The sequence below is a fragment of the Castor canadensis genome, chromosome 11, assembly GCF_047511655.1.
Source record: "Castor canadensis chromosome 11, mCasCan1.hap1v2, whole genome shotgun sequence".
NCBI lineage: Eukaryota > Metazoa > Chordata > Mammalia > Rodentia > Castoridae > Castor > Castor canadensis.
In genome coordinates this window covers 137,007,104-137,033,251 of record NC_133396.1, presented here as the reverse complement: position 1 = coordinate 137,033,251, position 26,148 = coordinate 137,007,104, and the positions used below count along the sequence as shown (strand labels likewise).

General features: G+C 35.6%; 1 long non-coding RNA gene across 1 annotated transcript in view; it reads left to right on the top strand.

Annotated features, from left to right (window-relative positions):
* Positions 1-24,268, top strand: part of LOC109675295 (uncharacterized) — a 439,119-nt gene extending 414,851 nt beyond the window's left edge. Inside the window, exons 14-19 of the long non-coding RNA XR_012439077.1 lie at positions 3,280-3,298; positions 3,803-3,915; positions 4,544-4,649; positions 6,804-6,959; positions 10,343-11,726; positions 24,084-24,268. This is a non-coding gene — a long non-coding RNA (uncharacterized lncRNA). The remainder of the gene's footprint in view (positions 1-3,279; positions 3,299-3,802; positions 3,916-4,543; positions 4,650-6,803; positions 6,960-10,342; positions 11,727-24,083) is intronic.
* The last annotated feature ends 1,880 nt before the right edge of the window (positions 24,269-26,148 follow it).

Here is a 26,148-nt window from a genome sequence, read left to right as displayed (position 1 = left end):
TGGTATTAATTTACAACTGCAACAATCATTGTTTCACATATTGTCTCTTATCTACTTAAACTCTCCTTATTTGTAACTTTTATGATTTTGATAAATAATATATTTCAATAGATTTGTATCCTTAATCTTGAGGACCTATACAATATTTGAGAGGGACACAATGTGAATAATAAAAATGAACAAATATGACTGCATGTACTTTTTATGATTTTGACATCTCAAACAATCTTATGCAAAACCTTCTTTGAGATATAACTAATTATTTCCAAAATTAATACATGATAAGAGCTCATTCTGGTTTTTGAGGCGGTTCCATAATATTTGGTAGACTGTTACAACATGTTATCTCAGTCTTCCTTCTCCCATCCATGAACACAGCAGCTGTTTCTGCTGTATAAAATCATAGCACAGCAGTTTGGATGGCGAAGGAAGTCTACCATGGTTAAAGGAAACCTCATGGGGAATTTAGGTAGCTGAAAGCCATTACCCAGATTGGAGTGTTGCCAGCCTGGCAGCTCTGATGTCCACACCATTCTGAGACATCTCTGATTGGGGCAAACTCAGCTGGTTAGGTGTCCAGTTTTCCCATTTTAAAACTTGCTTATTCAGTGTACAGTGTCATAATATGAAGTTAAAAATATTCAGGATGAACATTTTTTATTACCACAAAGCGTTTGCTGCACAAATAATTGGAGACATGACATATTGGTTTCCAGTCTCAGAAAACAATTCTTCAGGTGAAAATATAATTTTGTGGTTTGAGTCACATTCACCACACACTAACAGGATATTTTAAGATAGATAAACATTGTCTTCTAAATGTATGAATATTTTCAAATACTTTTCAGTGGGAATAATTGAAATACTGTGATATCCCTTAGAATATAAACATTGTGATTCAGTGGAACACAGTCCAGTGGCTTTTTTTCCCCTTCATAATAAAAAATTTGACATGTAGTTACTTTATTTTAAAAGAGAAAAAGATTGCCAAACTGAAAGAAAAATCCTCTTGTTTTAATATTGGGTTGTAAAGTAAGGTAGAAATTCATTATAATGTGTAGAAAATATTAACAGATCATAGTTTTGATGTAATGTCATAAATGGGCTTTTTCAATACAGTTTTACAGATGCTATCTGCTAATGACACATTTCAAAGACATAAAGAACACCCTCTTAATACACAAGCATGGGAAAACATTTGTGTCTCATATTCTTAGGTGATGAATTGTGGGGGAAGTAAGAGTGAGATTATGTAACAAAGTCATGATGATGTTTCTCATTTATTCAGGAAATGCTATATATTGATCTTTTTATCCATTTTTAGCTCTTTTTAAGTGCTGGAAATTTACTGTATCTGACTCATCTTTGCTTTACCCTGTTGTCTTTCAAGCCTTTGCAAAGGCAATAATCGGAATTGTGACATAATGCAGAATATTTCACACTTTTATGTACACAATAGATACCTTTTTTCTTCCCTCAATGAAGTTTCATTCAAAATGTTATAGTATAAAATGTAGGAAAAGGTGAGAACTCAAGTGACCTTCTGCTTAACCTTGCCCTTCATTTCCTTACCAGCCTCTCATGAACTATGAGAAAGAAGTGAGTTGTTCCTAGTAAACAGGAGCAATGGTACTTCTCATGTGGTGTGGTACCCATCACTCTGGCACTCAGGAGGCAGAGCAGGAGGATCACAAGTTCTAGGCAAGCTTGGGCCACAAATAGAGACACTGTCTCAAAACAAACACCAACAAAGCAAGAAGAAAACCTTGTATATTGGTTTGGTGTAAAACAAAGTCTTTCCCTGTAACTAATTGAAATATTTTAATATACTTTTGAGAAGATTTATTTGATTTGACATGCTGCCCCTTATTGATCCACATAGATGTACTTTGGGCATCAGATTTTTGATGTAAGATAAAGTATGGTACTGGAGCTAAATGGATACAGCATATTTAAAGGCACATGGGATTTCTTTGTGCCATAATGACTACTTGACTATTTAGAAAGGTGCACTTGTTGCGTATGAATAAAGAATTTGAATACTGTTACAGACCCAAGCTCTGTTGCCACCATTAGAGTTTCTTAGTTATGGCATATCAGTGTACCTTGCTTGGCTAGAATGGTTAACAGCCAAAGATACAATTTAAAATTTACATTGACCTGTTTCTTTCTAATGAATAGCATGCTGATAATGACCTTGAACCTACCCTGCTCTATATCAACACTGAGAGTAGGTTTTACTGTCATTCCTACATCTTGTGATTTAAACAAATCACGCTTACCATTATTGGGCAGTATATTGCAATTACTAGAGTGGGAAATGTATTGGTAAAATAGCATTTTCAGCAAAGAAGTAATGAATAAAATTAAATTAAGTTTCCAAACTGTAAGATGGCATTTTCATTGAGAGTTGTTGTGATATAATCCTGGGGTCAGGTATTATCTTATGCTTTTCTGTTTAGAAGAATGGAGAAGACAAAGACTGATAAGGCATTGACTCCAGAACGTAATCTTTGGATGAAGACCTTTTAGATGCATTATGCTTTCCTCTTCTCCTTGATCCAACTCCACCTCTCTCTGCCACTTTGAAAGTGATTAAGTGATTCATAGAGCAAATGGAGCAATCTTAATTTGGTCTCTTCCAATATTAAATGATTTTATATCAAGTCTGATGAGAAGAATTGTTTCCTACAATTTGTTTTTAGTACTGCACGTCACACACTTGAGTTTTTTTCATTAATTATGCATATGACATTCAAAAGAAAAAAAGATATTCAGGACGATAACATTTGTTTAAACAAGTCTTATTAACTCATTGTTGGGTCTAATTGAAAACATGTTACCATAAGGTTCATTGGCACTAACCAATTTTCTTTAAAATAATGAAATGTAATTCACTGTACTAGTACTTAGTACTATTACCAGTACTGCCTTCTCTAGTCTGCTCATTTTAATTTAAAATTGGGATTATGTGGTGTATACTCATTTTTTATATTTGATTCTAATGTATTCATGTGTGTCTTCAACATTTTTCTTATCATATGAGAAATTCCAATGCAATTTTGAGTATCTCTTTGATATGATGTGCTTTATACATTCTTCTTGAAATAAAAGTACTTGAAAGTTTGCCAATTTTCCATATAACACTAAAAATCCATTACTTGTTAGCTATCAATATTGCTGATATTTTATGAAAAAAATCTTTGCTTACATTCTAATGAAGTTTACCTGGTGTAGAAATATTCCTCTTTCTTAAGTTTGAATGTTTTTTTGTTACAGAATAGCACCAGAAATTTAGGTAAGCTATTACTTTAAAATATTTTAATACATAATACTTGCTATTTCCCTATGATTTCAGTTTAAATTAAAAGAAAAGCAGAGGTACAAAGACTACAGAGAACATTTTTGTTTATTTATTTTTATATGATAATATATACAAGATTGGAAATACTACAGTCTCTTTTAGCCTTTTTTGGTTTGTTTTTTGTTCTGCGATTAGATAAATTGAGAACTCACTACATGTTCTCCAGGCTTAATTTTGTCCAAATAAATTTGTTGAATCTGCTGCTAGAGACCAGAGGATGTGAACACTTGATTGAGCCTAGGGGGAACAGCTCCCCACTGGGCCTTTATAGAAGAACAACTGTTTAAGAAGAATGAAAAGTAGAACAGACACAAAGTTAAGAGACAAATGTGCAGACTCCTGCTTTTAATGCTATTCAAGAGTTTAGCAAACCATTAACTTTAGTGCTATGGAATTGCCAAAAGGAAGATTTAAAAATAAAAACTTGTGGTTATCCAGGGACTAAGATGACGAAGGATCCAGAAAGGCTATCTGCTGTTGGAAGATATCTGTAAGCGGGAAGATCAGAGTCAACTGAAAGAAATATGGAGATGGCTTCTGCAGAGAAAGAGGTTGGTAAATCTTTGGTGTTTTAAGTATTAAGAAAGATACTTTGTGAATCTTTATAGACTGTCTCCAGTATTTTACTATTTTTAATAAGGAACACTATCTTTATGGAAAGCTTAAAAGTGAAAAACTATCAGCATTATTGAGGATTTGCTTATCAAGTATTGGAAAAAATGCCCCAGGAAATGCTACATTAGACAGTCAAAGGACCAATCTCTGTCATGCTCTACGTCATATGATATGAGTAACCTCCAGTGACTAATTCACCAATCCCTCCCATTGCTCATTTTGTCTTTAATTCTTTACCTCTTCATTGTAAATTTTAAAATACAAAGAATCTTGTTCTTTTAAAGATGAGTCATCCAGTTTAAATTTCTTACTTATCTGGTATGCCCTTAGTGTTTTTACTTTTACACAAAACAGAAAAAGAGATCTGATCTTCCCTTAATAAAAATTACATTTAAATCTTATATTCATAAAAGACAGGGAAAAGTCCTATGTAGGTTTGATTAGTTAGGGATGAAGAGGATTTGTTTTGAATCTGCCTGTGATTCACCTTCATGTGAAAGGAAACTGACTTGCAGCCAAGTTATCCAGAAGAATTGAACATTCTTTACTGTGGCACTTACTCAGAATGAAGCCTTGGATAGAAATCACCTATAGAAAACCCATCTGAATGCACTTCATGATGGAAGAGATTGTTGCAGATGAAGGTGGAAGCTTGCAATCTATCACAAAGGTGAATATAAAGCCATAGGCAGAAATGAAGAAAATGGGTTTAATGACTGCGAGGGGACACACTTTATATTTTCATACATACTAACCCATGCAGTGTAGGGTTAAATGCCTCTTAAATAATAAGAAAAATATGTCTCACGTAAAAATGATAGAATAACCAGAGAGGATGTAATTTGGACTCAGACTACATGAGTTTGAATTGTTGCTAGGTCATGTTACTAGTTTTGTGATGTTTTGCAAAATACTTGTTTTTAATGTGTCTTTTTTCTCATTTATAAAATAATAAATATAGGGTTTGTTAAGGTTTAAGGAGCTAATATTTATAATGTATTCAGATAAATGCTAGACTCCTAAGTACTAGGTAAATATTTGCTGGTATTATTAATAAAGAATGAAAATTTAATATCAGTAAGCACTGCCACATCAAAAAATGCCATTTAAGCATATCTTCAAAGCAATTGTGTCTGAATTTTACTTTAATGAGAAATCGATAAAATAGTACTTTTTAGTAAAATTATAGTTCTGAAATTATTTTCAAAATTATAAAACAATGTGCTGTGATTATCTTGATTAAAAGCTATAATCAGGCCCTTATTCTCCCTGCTCCTCAGAGCTTGCCTTCTTGTCACCTTTTTAGCTCTCCAGAACTTGAATTAACTGCCCTGTCTTCCTGGGGGAATGTCTGGGGGTCAGGGCTCAATGTCAACACCGATGAGCAGGCACTTGGAGTCCACTCCAGTCCTTTGGGCCTGTCTGTGAGGTGGCTGTTGTCCAAGATAGCAGCCCTGGAGTTTTGAATTCATCACTTTCACCACCAGAGCCATGGACGGGTAATCTTGGATGGTCAATTGAAGAGTGTGGATCAGGCGTGCCCTGGGCACCAGTGGGGATGGCTTTGGAGCCATGAGTGTGGAGGTGGTGAGGACCAGGGATGTAAGAGTGGCAGGTCTGACAGTCAGTTGAAGGATATGCACATGGACCTTGGTTGGCCAGAAATTTGAGTGGCAGAAGCCAGAGTGGATATGATGCTACTCAGGAGGGAATTACAGAGACAATTAGGACAGCTAAGATAATACATGCACATATAATTTACATAAGGAACACTACTTCTGATCCAGGAGTTCCAAATCGCAGCATTTATACAGATTTTTGGAGCAGCACTGAAACATGTGTTTTACTACATCAACTTCTGGGTTTGCATTGACTTTCCAAGGTAGCTTGTTAAAGACCTTGTAGAAAGCTTCATTTTAAGACAAATTCTGAAACATTTGTACAGTTCAGGTACTTATCCTTTTACCAGGTTTTGGTTTGGGCTGTCAGGATTATTGCTTCTGGCAAAAAAGAAAGAAATAAAGAAAGAAAAAGACAAGAAAAGTTTAGCCACAGTGTTTCTCATGGTCAGAAAGTGATTTCTGAATGTACCCATGAACAATGTGTATCAAGAACATGATTACTTAGAGATCGTAGAGATGTGTGCACGTGTACATGTGTGTACGTGCGTGCCTGCACGTGTGTATTGTGGTACTGGGGTTTGAACCCAAGGTCTCATATTTGCTCCTCAGCTTGAGCCACTCTTCCAGTCTTTTCTTGTGTTGGGTATTTTTGAGATAGGGTCTTCAAACTATTTGCGCAGGCTGGCTTCAAACCTCCTGAGTAGCTATGAGGTTCATCGGTAAACTACTGGTGCCTGGCTAGAGATGTTTTTTATTCATGATCATCACTGTGATTATGTAGAAGGGCTTAGAAATATTGGTGAATGTCATTTTTAATATGGAAGATAAAAATATTTTGTGTCTTATGTAGAATTTAGGAAATCATTTGTGGAATTAAATGAAAAGATGAAACCTGAACACACACACACACACACACACACATTACAAGGTAATATGGGTGGTCAAAACCTACATGAGTGGGGAAGGGAAGTGGCACCTATGGGAGGGGGCAGGTGGCAAGGAAAGGGGTAGGAGGATGAATATGGTGCAAACAATGTATACACATGAAAGTAAATGTAACAACGATACCTGTTGAAACTGTTCCAGGAATCAGGGGAGGGGGTATGCAGGAGAGTGGTGGAGGGGGTGAATTCAAATATGATGTATTTGATAGATTGTAAGAATCTTTGCAAATGTAAATGGCACAATGTACCCCCATCCAGCACAACAATAAAGAAAAAATCCTACATGAGAAAAGATTGACAAAAAATTTCAGAAAGTCTTGAGGCGATAATGTTACTTCCTGTGGGCTTTAGCATGGACATAGAAGACATCTGTGCCAAAGACAGAAATTGTAAAGCCACATTTAAGTATCCAAGGTAAGGGAGTCCATCTATAACAGTTTCAAGTCTATAAGAAATTATGATACACTGAAGGTTAATTTGTATTTGAATACGAATATGCATTTAGTTTCTGTTTTGTTGAACTACTCTCATATATCATACACAATACTTATTTTCACATGTCAGGCTTATATCCTCTCATTCAAAGGCAATCTTGTTTTGAGGCCCATATAGTATTCTTTTATTTGTTTATATATTATTGTTATGCTAGGTGGGGTACATTGTGGAATTTATAAAAGTTCTTACAATATGTCAAATGTATCATACTTGAACTCACCTCCTACATCATTCTCCTTTATCTCCCAACTCTGTTCCTGGAATAGTTTCAACATGTCTCATTTTTCTATTTATATACATGTGTATACAGTATTTGCATAATATTCACCTTCCTATACTCTTTCCTTATATCCTGCCCCCTTCTGCTTGTGTCACTACCCCCAGGCATGACCTGTTCTACCCTTCTGTTCTCTGATTTTGTAAAAGAAAAAAAGTAAAAATGACATTTTTGTTTGTTTAAGATAGTCACACAAGGATTTTCCTTGTGACATTTCCATGTATATATGTATTATAACCTGAATTAGTTCATCTCTTCTATTTTTCTTCTTTCTACCTTAGTCCCCTTATGGTGGTTTCAACAGGTTTTAAAATTCTACATTCATTCTTATATAGCGAGTACATCAGCCACATTCATCTTCTTAACTTCCTCTTTTACCCTTCTCCTCTCTATGTGACCTTCCCTTAGCATGACTTGTTTTGCATAATATTGCTGTATTTGTATTAGGTCTATATTCCACATATAAGAAAAAACATGCAGCCTTTGGCTTTCTGCAACTGGCTAACTTCACTTAAATCATGTTCTCCAGTTGCATCCATTTACCTGCAAATGACAAAATTTCATTTTTCTTCGTGGCTGAATAAAATCTCATTGTGTATAAATACCATATTTTCTTAATCCATTTGTCAGTAGTGGGGCATCTTGGCTGTTTTTATAGCTTAGCTATTGTAAATAATGCTGCAATAAAATAATGTGCGCCTTTATTGTAACCTAATTTACATTCCTTTGGGTATATCCCTAGAAGCAGTATTGCTGGATCATAGCAGGTGTATTTTTAATTTTTTTTGAGGAGCCTGCATACTGTTTTCCATAATGGTTGTACTTATTGACATTCCCACCCACAGTGTATGAGGGTTCCTTTTCCCCTACATCCTTGCCAGCATTTGCAACTTGCACATCCTTTATGGCCAGGGATGGTGAGCATGTTTAAAAGTGTTTTGTAGCCATTTAGACTTCATCCTTTGAGAAAGCTTGGTTCAGTTCATTTGCCCACTTCTTTATAGGGTCATTAATTTTGGGGGAGTTTAGTTTTTTGAGCTCCCTGTATATTCTGGTTATCAATCCCTTGTCTGATGTATAGCAAGCAAAGATTTTTTCCCATTCTGGGGCAGCCTCTTCAAAAAACATTTCTTTTGTTGTGCAGAAGCTTTTTAATTTCATGTGGTTCCATTTGTCAATCCTTTCTCTTAGTTGCTGAGCCATTTGAGTTCTATTTAGGAAGTCATTTCCTATGCATATTAATTCTAATGTATTCCCTGCTGTTTTCTGAACTAGCTTCAAAATTTCAGGTCTTATACTAAAGTCCTTAATCCACTTTGAGTCAATACTTGTACAGGGTGAAAGATATGGATTTAGTTTCGGTTTTCTTCATGCACACATCCAATTTTTCCATCATCATTTGTTGAAAAGGCTGTCTTTTCTCCATCATATGTTTTTGGCACCTTTGTCAAAAATCAGGTGGGCGTAGCTGTGTAGATTCATAACTGGGTCCTCTATTCTGTCCCAGTGCTCTTTATGTCTGTTTTTTTGCTGGTACCATACTGTGTTTGTATTGCTATGGCTCTGTAATATAGTTTGAGGTCTGGTATTGTGATACCTCCAGCATTGCTCATTTTGCTAGTATTGCCGTAGCTATTTGTGGTCAATTATGAACTTTGGGGCCGATTTTTCAACCTCTGTGATGAATGTCATTGGAATCTTGATAGGGATTGCATTGAACATGTAGCCATTTTCACAATACTGATTGTACCAATCCATGACCATGGGAGATCTTTCCATCTTCTGTAGTCCTCTTCAGTGGCTTATGTTTTCCTTATAGAAATTTTTCACATCTTAAATTTATTCCTAGGTATTTTAGTTTTTTTGAAGCTATTGTAAATGGGGTTATTTTCCTATATTCTTTCTCAGAATTCATTGTTGGTGTATAGAAAGGCTATTGATTTTTGCAAATTGCTACTTTGCTGAACCTGTTCATGGTGTCTGGTAGTTTTTTGGAGGAGTTTTTTGTGTCTTTTAGGTATAAGATCTTGTCATCTGAAAATAGGGAGAGTTTGTCTTGTTCTTTTCTAATTTGTCCATACATTATTTCTAAAATAGGTCAAGAATGATAATAACTTCAAATAATTTGACATATCTTCAACTTTTGACACTGAATAATTGCTGACATATGACTTTATACATAGACTTTATTTTAAATATGAAATTAATGGCTTTGTAGGAGATGATAATGGACTCTTAAAGTTTTATAGACAATATATTTTCCATTCATAATAGAATACTGAATAGACACCATGCTGTAATTAAATTTCTTCAATATATTTAATATCTAGCACATGTAAACATTTATAACTTGTTCCTTTAATTATTCTATAATATTTTATACATATAGCTTAATTTTAACTACATAAAAGCAGATAATTATTTTAATAATAATAATGTATAAGTTGATATTTTCTTGACTATGTCATAACATTTTAAAAGGGAGCTGATTAAAAACCTTTAATGAAAAATTATATCTGGATTTAATATTCTTCTGCTTGTGCACGAGTATTTACATTCATTAAAGTTTTAATTTCAAGCATTATGGCCTAGATAAAATTAAGTAAACATCTCCTGTCAGTATCTGTTAATATACTGAACATCGTTTGCTTTTTTTCTCTTCTTTTCTTGTATGCTACATTCAATTATAATTACTTTTTCTCATTTAATACTTACCCATGTTATAATAATGTAATAATTATTGTGTAAAATCATATGCAGAGTTGCTAGATTTGAAATCTTCATTGTAAAATAAGCTATATATGCATCTAAATTAATTAAATTTTAATAGGTTGAGAACTATGTCTTCTTTAAAATATTTAAATTAATATTCCTTTAGACAAACAGTCCTTGGAGCATGTGAATATTTTATGTAAATGTTGGCACATCATTTGCCACATTTGGTGAACAGTTATTGTTGTACAGCTCATCCTTGATGTATAATTCTTATTATTCTTCTTAATAATAACTAAACTACTTTTTCTAGACCATGGAGTTAAGAGTTGGTGATTATTACAAGAAATAAAGAGGAACGAAATGGTCTCATTTGCTGGAAAATGGATGAAACTGGAGATCATCATTTTAAATGACATTAACTAGTTCCACAAAGACAAGTATTGCATGTTTTCTTTCATTTGTTAAAGGTAGGGGAAGAAAATCAACCCCCCCCCAAAAAAAAGAGACCAGGGTCATGTAAGTAAACTGGGGATTGCCTTCTAGGGAGGTGGGACTGGGAAAGAGGGATGGAGTAGGAAGTAGGACTAGTAGAGGTGGTGAATATGATCAAAGGACATTATATGTAATCATGGAAATGTCATAATGAAATCCCTCACTTCACACATCAAAATAAACTGAGAAAATCCCACAATTCACCTGTTAAAATGAAGTTGGCTCATTTTTGAGAAAAAATCCAAACCTATATAAAGTAAGGCATGACATATTTTAACATTTCTTCCACAATCTTTCACATGTCATCTGTGACAGGACATCTTTTTTATATTCTCACGCGGTCTTCACTCCTGGGTGGGTGTGTGTGCATGTAGAAAGAAAGCAAAACTTGAAAATATGAGGAGAAAAGAGATGTAGAAGGATTTGGAAAGTCACTCAATAATAGAAATAACAGTTCATGTTGGATTTCTTCTGTGGTCACTTTAAATTGATTCAATATAGAGGAAACAAAATTAGAGAAAGCAAAAAGGAAGACAAGTTGAAGCTTTCATTCTACTTATTTATAATTTTTTAAAAGATATGTCTTGAAAATAAAGTCAGTCTCTAGAGATCAGTGAATCTTAGGTGGAATTGAGACAGACATGTGGGTTACTTAACCTTGGATTTCCAGTCTTGGGTGAATATGAAATTAAAATAGTGGTGCAAGTTTTGATCTCGGTTCTGTCAGCTCTGTTGTTTTAACTCCATTCTCATGAATGAGGCTGGCTGATCTCCACAGCGACTGCCTGTTTAGATGGTGTTAAAACATGGCTGGTGTTTGGTGGAATTACTGAACCTGAAGAGAAAAATGAGATAATGTTTTCTTAGAAACAAGAGCTAATGTGAACCATTGGCTTGTTAAAGGTTATTGATGTAGTTATTGAAGAAATGCATTTATCAGAGCTTTTTAATAATTGTTCACTTTCCTATTAGTGAAAGGGAGGCATAACAAATACTGATAATGAGTCAGAGAGGCGATAAAGGAGGCCCTCCCTCTAATCAGGAACTTACTCATCTCCTCTGTTCACCCAGCACAAGAAGTACAATTAGAAGGAAAATGGATGGATTTAAATTTCAGTCATGTCTGCCTTTTGGATATATTAATTATATGGAATTAAAGATAGAAAACAGTGAAGAAAATGTAAAAAGTGTCTTGGTAACAAGTGAGTTGAGTGTGCTCTTTGCTAATTATGATGCCTTTTTAAAAAGAAATGATTTTTCAATTGTTCATTTAATTCTGGTCAGTGTTTGTGGGGTAAGCATATAACTATCTCTGTACCAATGTATATCATTCACAATATGTACCACTATATCTACAAATATTTAATGTTTACTGTGCTTTTTTACGATCCCAGGAGTGTCTTTTTTCTCTCTCTCAATTGATTCTCTTTTCCCCATACAAAGTTTTCTTCAGCTAACTTAAGCTGAGGTATTGCAAGTGATAGAAATACTAAACTTTTATAGTTTTTAACAAACTGGCAAGAGCAGACTAATTCAGTACATTGATTTTTACTTAGATGAGCTGCTTTTTACACAGCCATTAGTTGAAGGTAGATTTCCTACAGGTTTACATTGGAGCTGATTGCCCTACCGTGTGCCTTCTAATAGAGGCACATATTAATACATCCACCTGTTACATTTTATTCTGCTCATAACAATTTTTTTATTATAAAAACTGTTAGCTCTTATCTTAACAATTAGAATTACTACTGAAGCCCAGAAGGGTAATGACTTTATCTTGTTTATATTTTAACTAGTCAAAATAGCCAATTGTATTGAGATCATGTCTTTGTATCAGACGCCACTCAAAGCTACTTGCTTACAGCCTTTTAAATGTTATTCCCTCATGTTAATCATGAACCTATCTAATTAAGTTCTGCTAGGATTAGTATTAAATTTTTATTTAAAATGTATTAGTTTTACAAATAGGTTTTATGATAAATAAATCTGAAAGTATTTTAAAGCATAGCTCCCCAGCTCCTTTATTATATAAAATTAATTAACAAGAGAATTGTTGAGTTTTCTGGGGAAAATTGGTGAATTGCATCTCACTATTGCAAAGTCACCCAAGTCATGGATATCCGTGCACTGGAGTCGCACATTACTTGCCTCTCAGAAAAATAATGTTTCATTAGGATTTGGGAGTCCTGGAAGAGAGGAACAGATTTAAATATGTGAAGGAGCAATCACACCATATTCTTCATTCATGTGAGCTGGATTAAGGATGGCTGTGTAACCTCACCAGATAACTAAGATAACCATGGATTACAAAGGAAGAACTAGGGATTCCTCCTTGGGTTGAACGATTTCTTAGAAGGGCAACCAGGTAGTTGGTTTAATTTTCATCTATTGCTAGTTGGTTTTTATCTGGAGGGATCAGTCTCAGGTTGCAGTAGAGAATGATTTTTTAACTAAGATATTTATTCTGGACAGTGTTGATTTAGAATATTCTTCTTTTGAAAAAATTATTCATTTATTCACATGTGCATACATTGTTTGGTCATTTCTCCCCCTTCCCCCGCAACCCTCACTTCCAGGCAGATCCTGTTCTGCCCTTATCACTAATTTTGTTGAAGAGAAGACATAAGCATAATAAGGAAGACAAAGCGTTTTTGCTAGTTGAGTTAAGGATAGCTATACAGAAAGATTCCTAGCATTGCTTTCATGTACACATGTGTTATAACCCCAAGTTGATTCCTCCCTAACTGATCTTTACACTGGTTACTGATCCCCTTCTCACGTTAACCTCTGTCGCTTTAAGGTTTCTGTATTAGTTACTCTGGAGTGGGGACATCAAACGCTTTCATGTTTTGGGTTTTCTACCTCTTTCTATATCTCCCGTATGTGCTCTCCCCTTGTCATGTGATGCAGGTCCAACCACATTGCTGCATTTGCCCTAGATTATTCTTTCTTATTGTGGCAAAACAAACCAACAGTTTAAACATCTACATAAATAGCATAGGATGTGATCTTTGATGCAGAAAATATGAATACACAGAATATCTCTATTCAAAATTATGATAAATATCATAATTTTGTTGTACTTAAATTTTCTACTTTTTACATTAGGAACTTGAACTCAGGACCTCATTCTTGCTAGGCAATTACTCTTCTATGAAACACTTCACTTCTCCACCCCTTTTTGTATTGTTATTTTTCAGATTAGGGTCTCACCTACTTTTTGCCCAGACTAGTCTTAAACCACAATTCTCTCCATCTCTGCTTCTTGAGAAGTTGAGATTATAGGAAGTCATTGAACTAGCTCTGAACTTAAATTTTTTAATGAGCCCCTTCTTTTCCCCTACTTAGCACTCTATCTTTCTGGTTTTCTTCATAATCACATTTCTTCAGTCTTCCTTGATATATCTGTTTTCTTTTTTCTCAATCAAATCTCTATGAAGGGCATTCTGACTTCCAGCACAATCAATTCTCTGAAACACCTTTCGCTGAGATACTAGTGATTTCCTTATTGCTAAATCTAATTGAAAACTTTTTATGGCTCTATTTTTGAGATGTTCATCTGTGTTTAATACTCCTCCTCTCTCTTCTTTGAATTTATCATCCACTTCTTTTAGTTAGCTGTTTCTCCTGTGTGGGGGGAGAGGATGTGACATGACAGAAAATAGGAATATATTCTTTGTCTTAGAAATATTCAAAAGATAGAAGGAAATGGACCTAAAGGATAGACATCACCCTTTGGAGGGATAATTGAGAAAGAGTGCACATTAGGATTGCAAGAAGGGAAGGAGAGAAAGGTCTGTGGTCCCAAGAGCACCAGAAAAAAGTGTATCCATTTTTTTTTTTCAAAATACCATGAGGAATCAAGATCACTCTGGGTGAGGATGCTGGTTTGGCATGAATGGCAGATCTTTTCCACAGCTAGTCTTGCAAATATTTCCATTCCCAAGTATGGATCAAAGACAGGGATCCACCAGGACTGCATGCGGCACATGGATGGAAAAGTGGCACCTCACAAGGGTTTCTTATGAACCCAAGGTCCACCAGAGTGGTCATGACCATGGCCTTAGTGCTTCAACAGTGAACCTGAGAAACTGAGGCATAAGTCTCACTATTGAAGAAAATGACTGGAATTGATTGTTCTACCAATAGAATCAAATTGTGAATTTGGCATCAAAAATAAATTTGTAGACAAAGCTTCTTATGCCTCTGAGATATTATGGACTGGCTCTATTATATCACTCTATTTGCATATTGAAGCCCTAATCTCCAATGTGATAAGATTTGGAAAAGAGACTTTCGGGAAGTAAGCTTTGATGGATGGGGTTCTGCTAATGGGATTGGTGTCCTGTTAAGAAGAGACCTCAGAGAGCCCTCTATAATCCCTTCTCCATCCCACTACTGCATCAGAAAGAAGTCACGTGAGCACACAGTGAGATGAATATAAGCCTGAAAACAAACCAAGAGAAGAGGCCTTAGAATGAAATCCACATTGCTGGTGCTGTGATCTTGGACTTCCAGCCTCCAGAACTGTGAGAAATAAACTTTTGTTATTTAAGTCACCCAGTCTATGGTATTTTGTTATGGCAACCTGGGCAGACTAATACATCAGGTAAATGGATTATGTTAATATTTGAAATAAACTGCTGGGAAATGTAGTTAAATTGGAGATTTTTGGCTTGGAAGATGCTTTTTGCTTGCAAGTTGTTTGTTAATATTCTAGGTATTGATCATTAAATCTTTATATCCGATTGAGCCCTTACAATGTGACGTGTTTAGTTGAAGGCTGACCATCTTGTGTTTTTAGTCTTGTCTCTCACTTTTACCTCTTTGAATACATTTTTCTCCTATTTAGGTTTAAGAAAATGTCACCACTAACTTTAGAAAAAAAATGGAAAGTCAAACTAAAAAAATGAATTATAGGTCCCCTAATTTCTTTACCAAAACCTTGTGTCTTTCAGTGAAGATTTTTAAAAATGCACCTATTGTTATTAATATAAATGAAACAATAAGTGATGATTGATAAACATTTACTACATAGTATACTCCTGCAAGTTATCTACTTGTACAAGTTCAATGAATAGTCACAGCAATCTATAGGGAAATTATCTTTCTATTCTTTGTTTTACAAATGTATGATCTGAGACAGAGTCTAAAAATTTTACCTATGATCCAGCAATAAGGAGTACAGAAGCTTAGATCTACAACTTTCACTCTAATCTACTCCATAACTTTGGACATAAATGTGGATTGGACGCAGAGATAGATAGGCAATGACCATAAAAGGCAAAGCAGGTGTGGATACTCTTCTTATATGTTTAGACTATAAAGATCACCTTAATATGCTTTTGGTGCTGTAATTCTAGAGACTTGCATATTAATTTTTGTTCATAATTCTTTACATAGTTGAGATGATGCTATTCAACAAATATATAAGCCATCATTTGAAATTAACAGAATAAAATGATCTTTCTTAGTATTATAATAACCATGTAAATGGTTAAGTAATATTCTATGTCATGACAGTCTTATCATGTATATAACTAACTTTTTATTGTACATCCTTGTCTTATATTTGAGGTTATGATGCTATAAGAAGCACCTTTGTTCATTAAAAACTTTGGTCAAAATTCTAATTATTTCTCTGGAGTAGATTCCTAGAAATAGAATCATTGGATAAAGTACACGATAAATTTCAAAACCATTGATGTGTATTAATTATATGCCAGGATACTGGAGCAATTTATATGTCTTACAAAATTATGTGAAAGTGTCTTCCTTGCTAACAATGGCTGCTATTATTATTATTTTTTTTTTTGCAGTACTGGGGTTTGAACTCAGGGCCTTTACCTTAAGCCACACTACTAGCCCTATTTTTGTGAAGGATTTTTCAAGATAGGGTCTCGTGAACTAATTGCCTGTGCTGGCTTCAAACTGCGATCCTCCTGATCAATGCTTCCTGAGTAGCTGGGATTACAGGCACGAGTCACTGGTGCCCAGCCTTTTTGTTAGTATTATTATTATCACTATTCAATCTTTGAAAATATATGTGTCCAGATAAGCTTCATTCCAGTGAGGACCGGGCAATGATAGGTTGTTCTGAATATCTCACTTATGTTATAGGGATCTGAAAACAAATTGGCTTTGTTACTTATTTATTGTTTCATCCAGAGGTAACATTAATTATAGAGAAACATAGAAACCTCTTCTCTTCTCTTTTATGTTACAATCTGTCTCTTTTTAATTATTTTGAAAGATATGGGTAATTTTGGTGTTTGTATAATCTGGTTTTGCTGGGAATGGAGAAAGAAATCAAATTATGAAATTAGTGGCCAGTTATCACAAGTAGCCATGTTTATATGAAAAGTTTTAGTACTTCTTGGATAATGCTGAATATCAAAAGGCATGAATTTCTCCAACTTTTCCTCTTAAAAATATAGCAGCCACCCTTGATTAGATTATTCTGCTTCACCACTCGACCTGGATTCAACCTGTCATCAGTCCTATCTGCATGACCTTTGCAGTGCATTCTAAATTGGTCTCCTCTTTATTTCTTCTACTTCTACTTTCAGTCAAGTTGTGTTTATCTCTTCCTTAGATTACTTCTAACTGAGCTCCCTTCTTCCACTCAAAGTCTCTAATAAGTATTTACTTTTAGCTCCTAAAATTTTTCATTGCCAACGGATGATTGTTTTATTGTTCTAAGTTATTCCTGGCCACTCTCTGTAGAGGATTATACATCTCCACCTCACTGTTTAGAATTGGCCGTATGACTTACTTCGGTTGTGAGTCACCTCTCAAGGAAGCTTTAATGGTACCATGGTTATGTCATTGTTCCCTGTTTTTGTCACAGAACAATGATGTCCTAGACAGGGATTTCTTCTTCATTCTGAACCCCAAGGAAAATTTGTGGCTTGGAGCCATAGCAGATCCATAGTAGATATATGACATAAATTGTGTCACTGTAAGTGGTGGCATTACCCAAATTTCAATATAGAACAAATAATGTCACTTTCATATTCCAACTCTGTAAAGATTGCTTATCACATTTACTTTTATTATTTATTTATTTATTTTTGCAGCCCTGGGGTTTGAACTCAGGGCCTCACACTTGCTAGGCAGGTGCTCTACCACTTGAGCCATTCTGGCAGCCTATTTATCACATTTAGAATCAACTGAAAACCATGGCCTGAGGTCTACATGATGAGGATCTTGCTCACTGTAGAACTGCAATCTCTTTTCTTGGCTTATGATGTTCAAGCACAATGACATTCTTTCTAATCCTGAGACAAGTCATTTTTTTTTTTTCTGCCTAGTCTTTGAAGTAGCTCTTCCATCCCCTGACAGTGCTGTTTCCTCACAGTTGTTTATGGCTAGCTCGTCCTACTGTTCTGGTCCCCAGTCAAATGCGTGTCACAGAGACAGGCCTTCTGACTTGACGTTACTCTCAATTAATCCACTTTATTTTTTTTGGTCCCCAAAGCACTCATCAGTATCTTAATGTGTCTATCTGACTGATTAATTTCTATCTTTTCCTTCTATAATCTCAACTCCACAGGTGTGTGTGTATACAAATTCCTTGTGCTTATATCAGGACTTGTTATGCAGTAGGTGCTCGAGAAGTGTATTTTGAATGAGGAAATGAATCTTGTGCCCTTTGATAAGCCATATTTGGTCACAGTAAAATTGTATTTCCATCTGTCAGCTTTTTTCAATGCTGTTTCTTCACTGAATGTTTTTAAGCAAGTCCTAAAGTGGAGACGTTACCTGATCTTGAAAGAAAGCTTGAGTGTTTTTATAGCAACACATGGTGCTACAGAACTTTGTTTTCACACATTGCATCTACCCTGAATCCTTTGTTCTTATAGTTCCTCTGAAACAGACCAGGAGAAACCAACTGCCAGAAAATCCAAAGGGGATCTGGATGGGAATTAAACACTGTGAAAAATGTTGCTAGCACTCCTTAATATTTCTCTTTTTCAGCGACTGAAGCTGTCGTTCGTCAGCAGTTGGAATGCTTGATGAACAGCTTTCAGACCCTTCTGCCTGACAGGCCACAGTAGCAGTTACCCTGGGGCTGAACTGAGTACTACTCCAGGCCAGGCAGAGATGCAAGATCAGATGAGGAGTTGCTGCTGTTGTCTCTGTGGTCCCCAAGCCCACCAGGACTGTGAATGTGTTGCTGCTTCTCCTAAAGGCAAATTGCCGCAGCAATCACATTTTGTCAATCAAGCAGCTGCACCCTCCTCAGTTCTTGGGATACTGTAGGGTCAGCCCTGCTGTTTTATACCCCCCTGTCTGTCCAAGACTCAGATTCAGCCACCCATACTCAGAGAAGACCGCAGTTCATCTATGGATGGACTGGAGAGACTTTGTTCCAGTTAGGGTTGCCCCTCTAACTGCTATGGCTTGAGGCTCTGCATTGGCCATGACAGCTTCAGACAGCCTCAGGATGACCCTGCCTAGAGTCACTGCAGATAACTCCATCCACAGCCAACCTGAGCCTCTTTGCAGCAGCCCTCACCCTTGTTGGGGAGGATCTCCTCCACCACCCATGACAGCACAAGTGTGACTGGCTGTATAAGCACCACTCCTCTCACCCTAAGGGCAGCAGTTCAGGAGACCTCCCTCCTATGCACTGCCCCAGTGCTGCAGCACGGGCTCCAATAAAGCCTCATATGAGTGATTTTATTGCCTACTGGTGACCTTAAGACTAGTTGTAGACCTTAAGACTAGTTGTAGACCTAGACCTTAAGGCTAGGCTAGTTGTACCAAAAGCAGGTAAGTCCTGGGGTTACCAGTTCTAGGTACACCCAGCAGAAGCAAGAGGGCAGCGCAGGGTTCCAGAGAGCTGTGGAGAGCAGGAACCATGCAGAGACAGAGGAAGTGCGAGAAGGCCAGAGACAGTGGAGACTGCAGAGGGGAAGAGCTGTAAAGAGCAAGCCTGCAGAAGGTGAGGGATTACAGAGGACCATGACTGCGGAACAGCTTTCAGTCCTGGCAGCTGGAAGAGCACCGAAAGCAACATGCTGTTGCCTCTGGGGAGTGGCTCAGAGATGTAACACAAGGAGCCGATGGCCCTGGTACCCTAAGCCAGGGGCTATAACTCAAGCTGCTGGGAGTGGAACCACTAGTATTTAAAGTCCAAACCTGTAACACCAAGAGTGAAGACTTCCTCAACCCAAGCTCGGAGCTGGTGACACAAAGGGCACTATACTGCCTATTTGTGTCTTCCATTCAGAGAGAAGAAAAGAACCCTCAGTTAGCTGATGACACCTCCACTAGATTATATATTTATGCATAGAAAATAGTGATTTGGATGGAAACTAAGCTCCATCTGCTCAGTCTTGGCTCTGCTACTTGTCCAATATGCATCTTTGGGCAAGTTTTTTACTCTCTTTGGGCCTCAGTTTCCCCAGGTATGAAATTTAATCTGGATAGTGTTGGCATGTTTCTTCATGGATCACTATCAGGATTAAAAAAAGTTAATGTTTGGGAAGTCTTTCAGACAGGGCTTGCATATTAAATATTATGTGTTTGGTAAATATAAAATTCAAATTACTATTTCGTGTTTGTTTCATTTCCAGTCTCTGGCACTTATCTGCTGAATGAATGCTTCTTGAGATAGGTTGTACATAACAAATATTCAGCTTTTGAATCTTTAGGGAGAGGTTTTGATTTCCAGTGATTAAGACATTTATTACATTTCCACTCAAAAATCCTATAATATGTGGAGGATAGGACTTGGAAGAGATAATGAGAATTTGAATTTCATATATAGTTTTGGTAGGTAGAGCTGATAGAACAAACTAATCAATAGTCCAAAGGATTAGGGAGAAAGAGAAGTGTCAAGGCTGACTTCAGGTTTCTATCCTGAGTGTTTAGATGATAGTGACATTCATTATAAAGAGGAATCTTGAAGACTAGTGGGTGTGCAGATGAAGGAAACATAATTCTGCTTTGGCAATATGGACTGTGAGATATCTGTGTGACATTGAACAGGTCGTTGTACACAGTTATACATTAGAGTCTTGAAGTCAACAGAGAGGTTAATGCTGGAGACTTGAAGTCAAGGTTTTCAGATTATAGATAAAGCACTACAATCCGTTGGGAGAATGAGATCTTGGAAGAGGGAGGAAATGCAGAGGAGCTCTAAATGAAGCCCTGGGTGAAGGCTCTCAAGTTCTTATACCATTAAAGAGTAAGTGGAAAATGTGGAAGAGCCGTTGTTCTAGACTAAAAAAGAATCTCTAGTGATGTTCAGGTAGGAGGTGTTAAAATTTGATAAGACTTTGATGTTGCCTTGAAGGAAGTGACAGCCTAAGATGGCGCTCACTTCTGAATCACAAATATTTGAAGATATATAACATTGAAGATTTGCAAATAGCACTGACTTGCAAATGTGTGAACAAAATTCTTTCATCTTCCTCTGTCATTGGTATTCAACAATGTAGTTTTCCAAATACAGAAGGTCTTAAATCTTATTCATGTGAATTGAAATTGGGAAAGTCATTTTAAGATATTTGGAAAGTTGTACATTTGACAATACCTTGTAACACTGGTTGTCACTAGTTAATTAAATTGAGGCAATTCTAATATATTTTTCATTTTTGAAAAAGCCCCCTTTCTAGGAAGCAGCCATTGACACTGTACACTACTTCCTTCCTTTTTTCAGGTTATCACTTTCCCTTTTTATAGCTTTTAGTGCTGTTCTTATTCTTAGCGACAATTGTGTCATGTCTATCAAGTATAATTTCCATATCTTTAACTTTCCACTTCTGTAATCAGTCTCCTGTGAATTTTTCAATTTCAGTTGAGGTCATTGTGGTCTGGATCATATCCAATTTGCTACAAATGTCTCCTGAATTCTTTCCATGTAATTCTGACAGGTTTAATACTCCAGCTCTTTGTCATTTAAGGAAAATAAAAGTTAAGTGATCAAATGTCTTTAATTTTTTTGGTTTGCAACAATTTGATGACAAATTGAAAATTATGAATGATCTTGTTTACTCTTTGGCCATTATTTGTTTTACTTCTAATGCTAATGAAATATTAGAAACACAGTAGAAAATGCTCAAGTAACTTTTAGTTCTTTAAAAACAAATCATTCTAATCCTTTGTCTCTATTGCTGTGGACATGAATCAATTTTTTTAATTAAGGACAATGAATACCAATCCTCGTTCAACTTAAATACCCTGCAAGAAAGATATAAACATCTTAGAATTAATAATCAGAAGGGTTTTGTTATTTCTTCCCCAAAGCCACAGTGTAAGATTAATATTTTGGGATGCTTTTTGGAAATTGTAGTTATAAAGGCAATTAAGCTACCTAAATTAAGTAATCTTGTCTCTTTGTAAGGGTATTATGTCAAAGAGGAAATCTCTTAAATTAATTTATTAAGGATTAGATACCTGGAGGGAATATTTAAACTGTTGAATTAGCTTTCTCACAGGAGTTATGGCAAAGTCAAACGAGTGTCTTTTATTTGTAATTCAAAATCTTTAAACAAGACTCCATTCTTTTTTTTTTAATCCAGCAGAATTTCTAGTTTGCAGAGATATTATAGGTGATTAAGAAGTCATAAGCATGAAACCTAACATCTTACAGCCTAAGATGTTAACTTTATGTTAAAAAGGTACAATTTGGAGGGAAACTAAATGACTGCCTGACACTTTTAAAATCAGCATTGGATATGCAATGATTGAAAACCCTCAGATGTTATTTTGGAATTGAATTTTCAAAGTTAAGTTTCAATGAGAATAAAGTTGATATTGCAGTATTTGTAAGAGACATCTTATTTAGGTATTTCAGCCTATAGGTATGTCTTGAAATCTATCCAGGCCATGTTTAGGATAAATAACTCTATGACAAAGGAAATGATTTTGCTCATCATTGTATCTCCAGGGGCCTGAGACAGATACCAGCACATGGAGAGCCAACAGCATATACTTGTTGAATAAAGAGAAACACACACATTTAATTTATATTTGCTCTCTAAAAGTCCTATCCAACGCCTCCAGCAGCTTCAGCATTACCTTCAGCGGAAGTAGCCATATACCTCAAGAGCAATGAGGTTTGCCAGTAATTCCAACCATAGCATTACACACATCCCAGAAATTGAGTCTCAAGCAAGAAATGGAGCTCTTCGCCCACAAACAATAATGAGGACTAGGATTTTTAATGCTGAATAAGCCTGTGTACTGGAATAAACCTAAAAAGCCCAACTTTCCCAGGTCATTTGTCATTACCTGGACTTAAAAGTCCCCATATGACTCTACTCATCTCAGGCACTGTCCTGATTCCACACCCTTCCCTAGACTCCCTAAATTTCCAGTGTGCTGTTTGGAAACTCAGATTTCAGTATATTTATAAATTCTCCTTTGAGCAATACCATCTCTTTCTCTAATGTTTATGGAGACTCTTCTTGCTCATCATTGTCACCCCTGCTTTTTTTACCTTCTACTTCCTAGTAAGCTTCTGCTTTGTGACACACATACCATTATCTATGGACATTTGTAATTTTCCCTGAAAATATACTGCCACTCTTCCTTTCTCTCATCTATTTAAATCAGAACTTCAATCCTTGCCAAATCCAAATTTCTCTTCTCAGTCCTGAAATTACTGAACCCTCAAAAATATTTGACAAAGTTGAAACCACTCTCTTTCTTGAGACCCTTTGCTTTGTTCTAGGAAGCCACATATACCAATTTTCTTCTGCTTCACTGGTGGTTTCTTCCCTCATTTTTCAATGGCATTTCCATCTCTTCCTGCATCTTACAAATTATAGGGCCTCGTGACTAAAAACTTGGGCCTCATGGCATTTCTCTTCAAGTCTCTTCTCTATTTCTGTCTCAGGTTTTATCCTGAGCTCCATTTGTGAAGCTGATGTCTCCATTTGGCTTTTGGAAGCTTAAATGCAACAGAGCTAATACTAGTTTGTTGATACACTGTTCCTCAATTCTTCTTGGTCCCAATAAAATGTACTACCATTTCCCACTTGCTCAGAGAAAAAAACCTTTAGAAACTCTTACCAACTCATTTCTCATAATTTTTCTTAAATCTTTTTATATTCTATCTCTTTCATAGTCTTCACACACTGTCAGGACTTTTATAAAACCCACATTACTAAACTCACTGCTTACATTCTTACACCAATCTATTTACCCTTGGGGTAGTCAGAATAATACCATAAAAATGTAACTGTTTTAGCACTTACCATCATTTTTATCATACTTACACTAGAGATAATGGAATTATGCATACTTGTGATGCTTATAAGGTCTATGTAATTATTCTTACGAGGATATTCTTGTAAGAATATTCTTTCCTAGTTTACATTGTCTTAAACACAGTATCTTGGTGTCCTCTGCTGAACCAATCGCACTCCCATACAACAGGCTCCGGTGGTTGAAGCTCTTTCTCATAAATATCCCTATAACTCATTCCTTGACTCTATTCTCTGGTCTTAACCTTCTTCTCTAAACACTAACTAAAATAGTGACATACTCGCTACACATAGCTTACTCACTTTTATTTTATTTTTTATTATCATTCTCCACAGAGTTCACTTGATTAATCATTCAAGCAACCCCTACACCAAGAATAGTGCCTGTCTAAAAGAACTCAGTATTTGTGAAAGTAAAAAGTTGATAAAAATTACTCTTCATGCACCAGACTGAAGGTTTTGCTCATAGGAATCACATGGTAAATTATTTTTACACTAAATGATTGTTTTTCTAAAGCATAGTGTTTGGATGGAATTAGTAATAGAGACTAGAAATGATTGGCAATCACCCATCTGGAATATATTTGTTCAGTATTTAAATCTGTAAATCTTTAAGTAAATAAAATACTCTTAGTTGAATATTCTTATCAGAAAATAAGTACTAAAATTAAAAAAAAACCTCTGTGACAATTTTGTGTTGTTTTATTGCCGTGTCTAATTTTTAGAAATCAAATATACATAAGCAGCAGTCCTTTTACTAAAAGCAAGAAGGGTACAATGTTGTTTTGGCATGTAGATGTATCTTCGAGAGGTGACACCAAAGGCTATGGACACCAGGCATTGCCTAATTTTATTTATTTATTTACTTTGCTTTATTTCTAAAGCCTCATAAACCAAGCATGATGTGTAAGTAAAAATACCTTTAGAGACCAGAAGGGAAATGGAGTAGTGACAATAAATATTCTGGTTTTACATAAATAGCTAGGACGAGGTCTCTGTGTCCTCACACACAATAGATTTTACAATTGCCTCATGAATCCAGCAGCCACATGGCGAGTGGCAGGATTTTCACACTGAAGTAATTGATTCCTGTCTGCATAATGGTCTTTCTATGTTATGCAAGAGTGGCCACATGCCTTCTTCACCCAACGAGAAAGCTATTTTAAAATGTCTGGTCTTCAGCTCGTGTAGCTTTTTAAAATGCAAATGTAATGAGCTCCTTCACATTTCTGTTGTTTATATTTTATAAAATATAATGGTGTCTTGTAAAATATTTATGTCTGATTTAATGCAGTTATTGCAGTAACAAGCAATTACTCCTTCCTCTAATGAAGACAATGATGTTTACACTCATAAATGAGTAGAATAGAAATAATGGAGCCATTGTTTTGGATCAGAATCAAGTTATCTTTCAGAACCAATGAATAATTTTGTTAAAAATCATAAAGTTTACAGCACATATTTTGAAAAGTTTAGAAAATCATGTTGTATTTTAGACATTCTGATAGCATTAGTTTTCTTCCACTTGAAGCTCAGAAATTAGTTTAATGAGTGAATTTGTTTTTTACAATTGCCTTAACTAATTACCAATTCAACAGATATTTATTATCTCAGTTAGGTATATGAGAAGTCCAACCTAGATCTCAGAAGGCGAAAATAAAGACGTCTACAGTGTTGTTTTGTTTTCAGCTTAACTTTTTTTTACTTGTTCAACTAATACATAAAAATACAGAAATTGCTCATAGCAATGAGGTCCCCTATAGTACTGGATACATGTCTACTTTGTGTAATCATGTTAAACACATCTCATCTCTTCAAAATTTTATCACTGCTTTATAGTAAAGGATTAAAAATGCTTTCTTCTATTTTTCTGAGACATACTGTACACAGTTGCCATCTATAGTTGCCCGCCTATGCAAAAGCACACCAGAACTTCTCACTCCTACCCAACAACAACCAACTACCTACTGATCAGCCTTTCCCCATTCCTGCCTCCACCTCCTTTCCCAAGCCTCAGGTAACCACCATTCTACTCTGCATTTCTAAGACATTAACTTTGTTAGATTCCAAGTGAGTGAGATCATGCAGACCTTGTTTTTCTGTGCCTATTTCACTTAATATAATGATCTCAGTTTTTTTTCATGTCATTTTAAATGATAGGACTTTTTCTTTTTATGGCTGAATAGTATTTCATTTTGCATATGCACCACTTTTTTTCATACATTCATTCATTGATAGAAAGGTTTTGTCCATTTCTTGGCTATTGCAAATAGTGCTGCAATGATACCAGGGATGAAAGTGTTTTTTTGTCCCATCCTCTCTTTCCTTCATCTCTTTTTCCTTTTGAAGCTATTTTCTCTCTTCTTCTCATTTTTTACCTTTTCAAACAATTATTATTTTA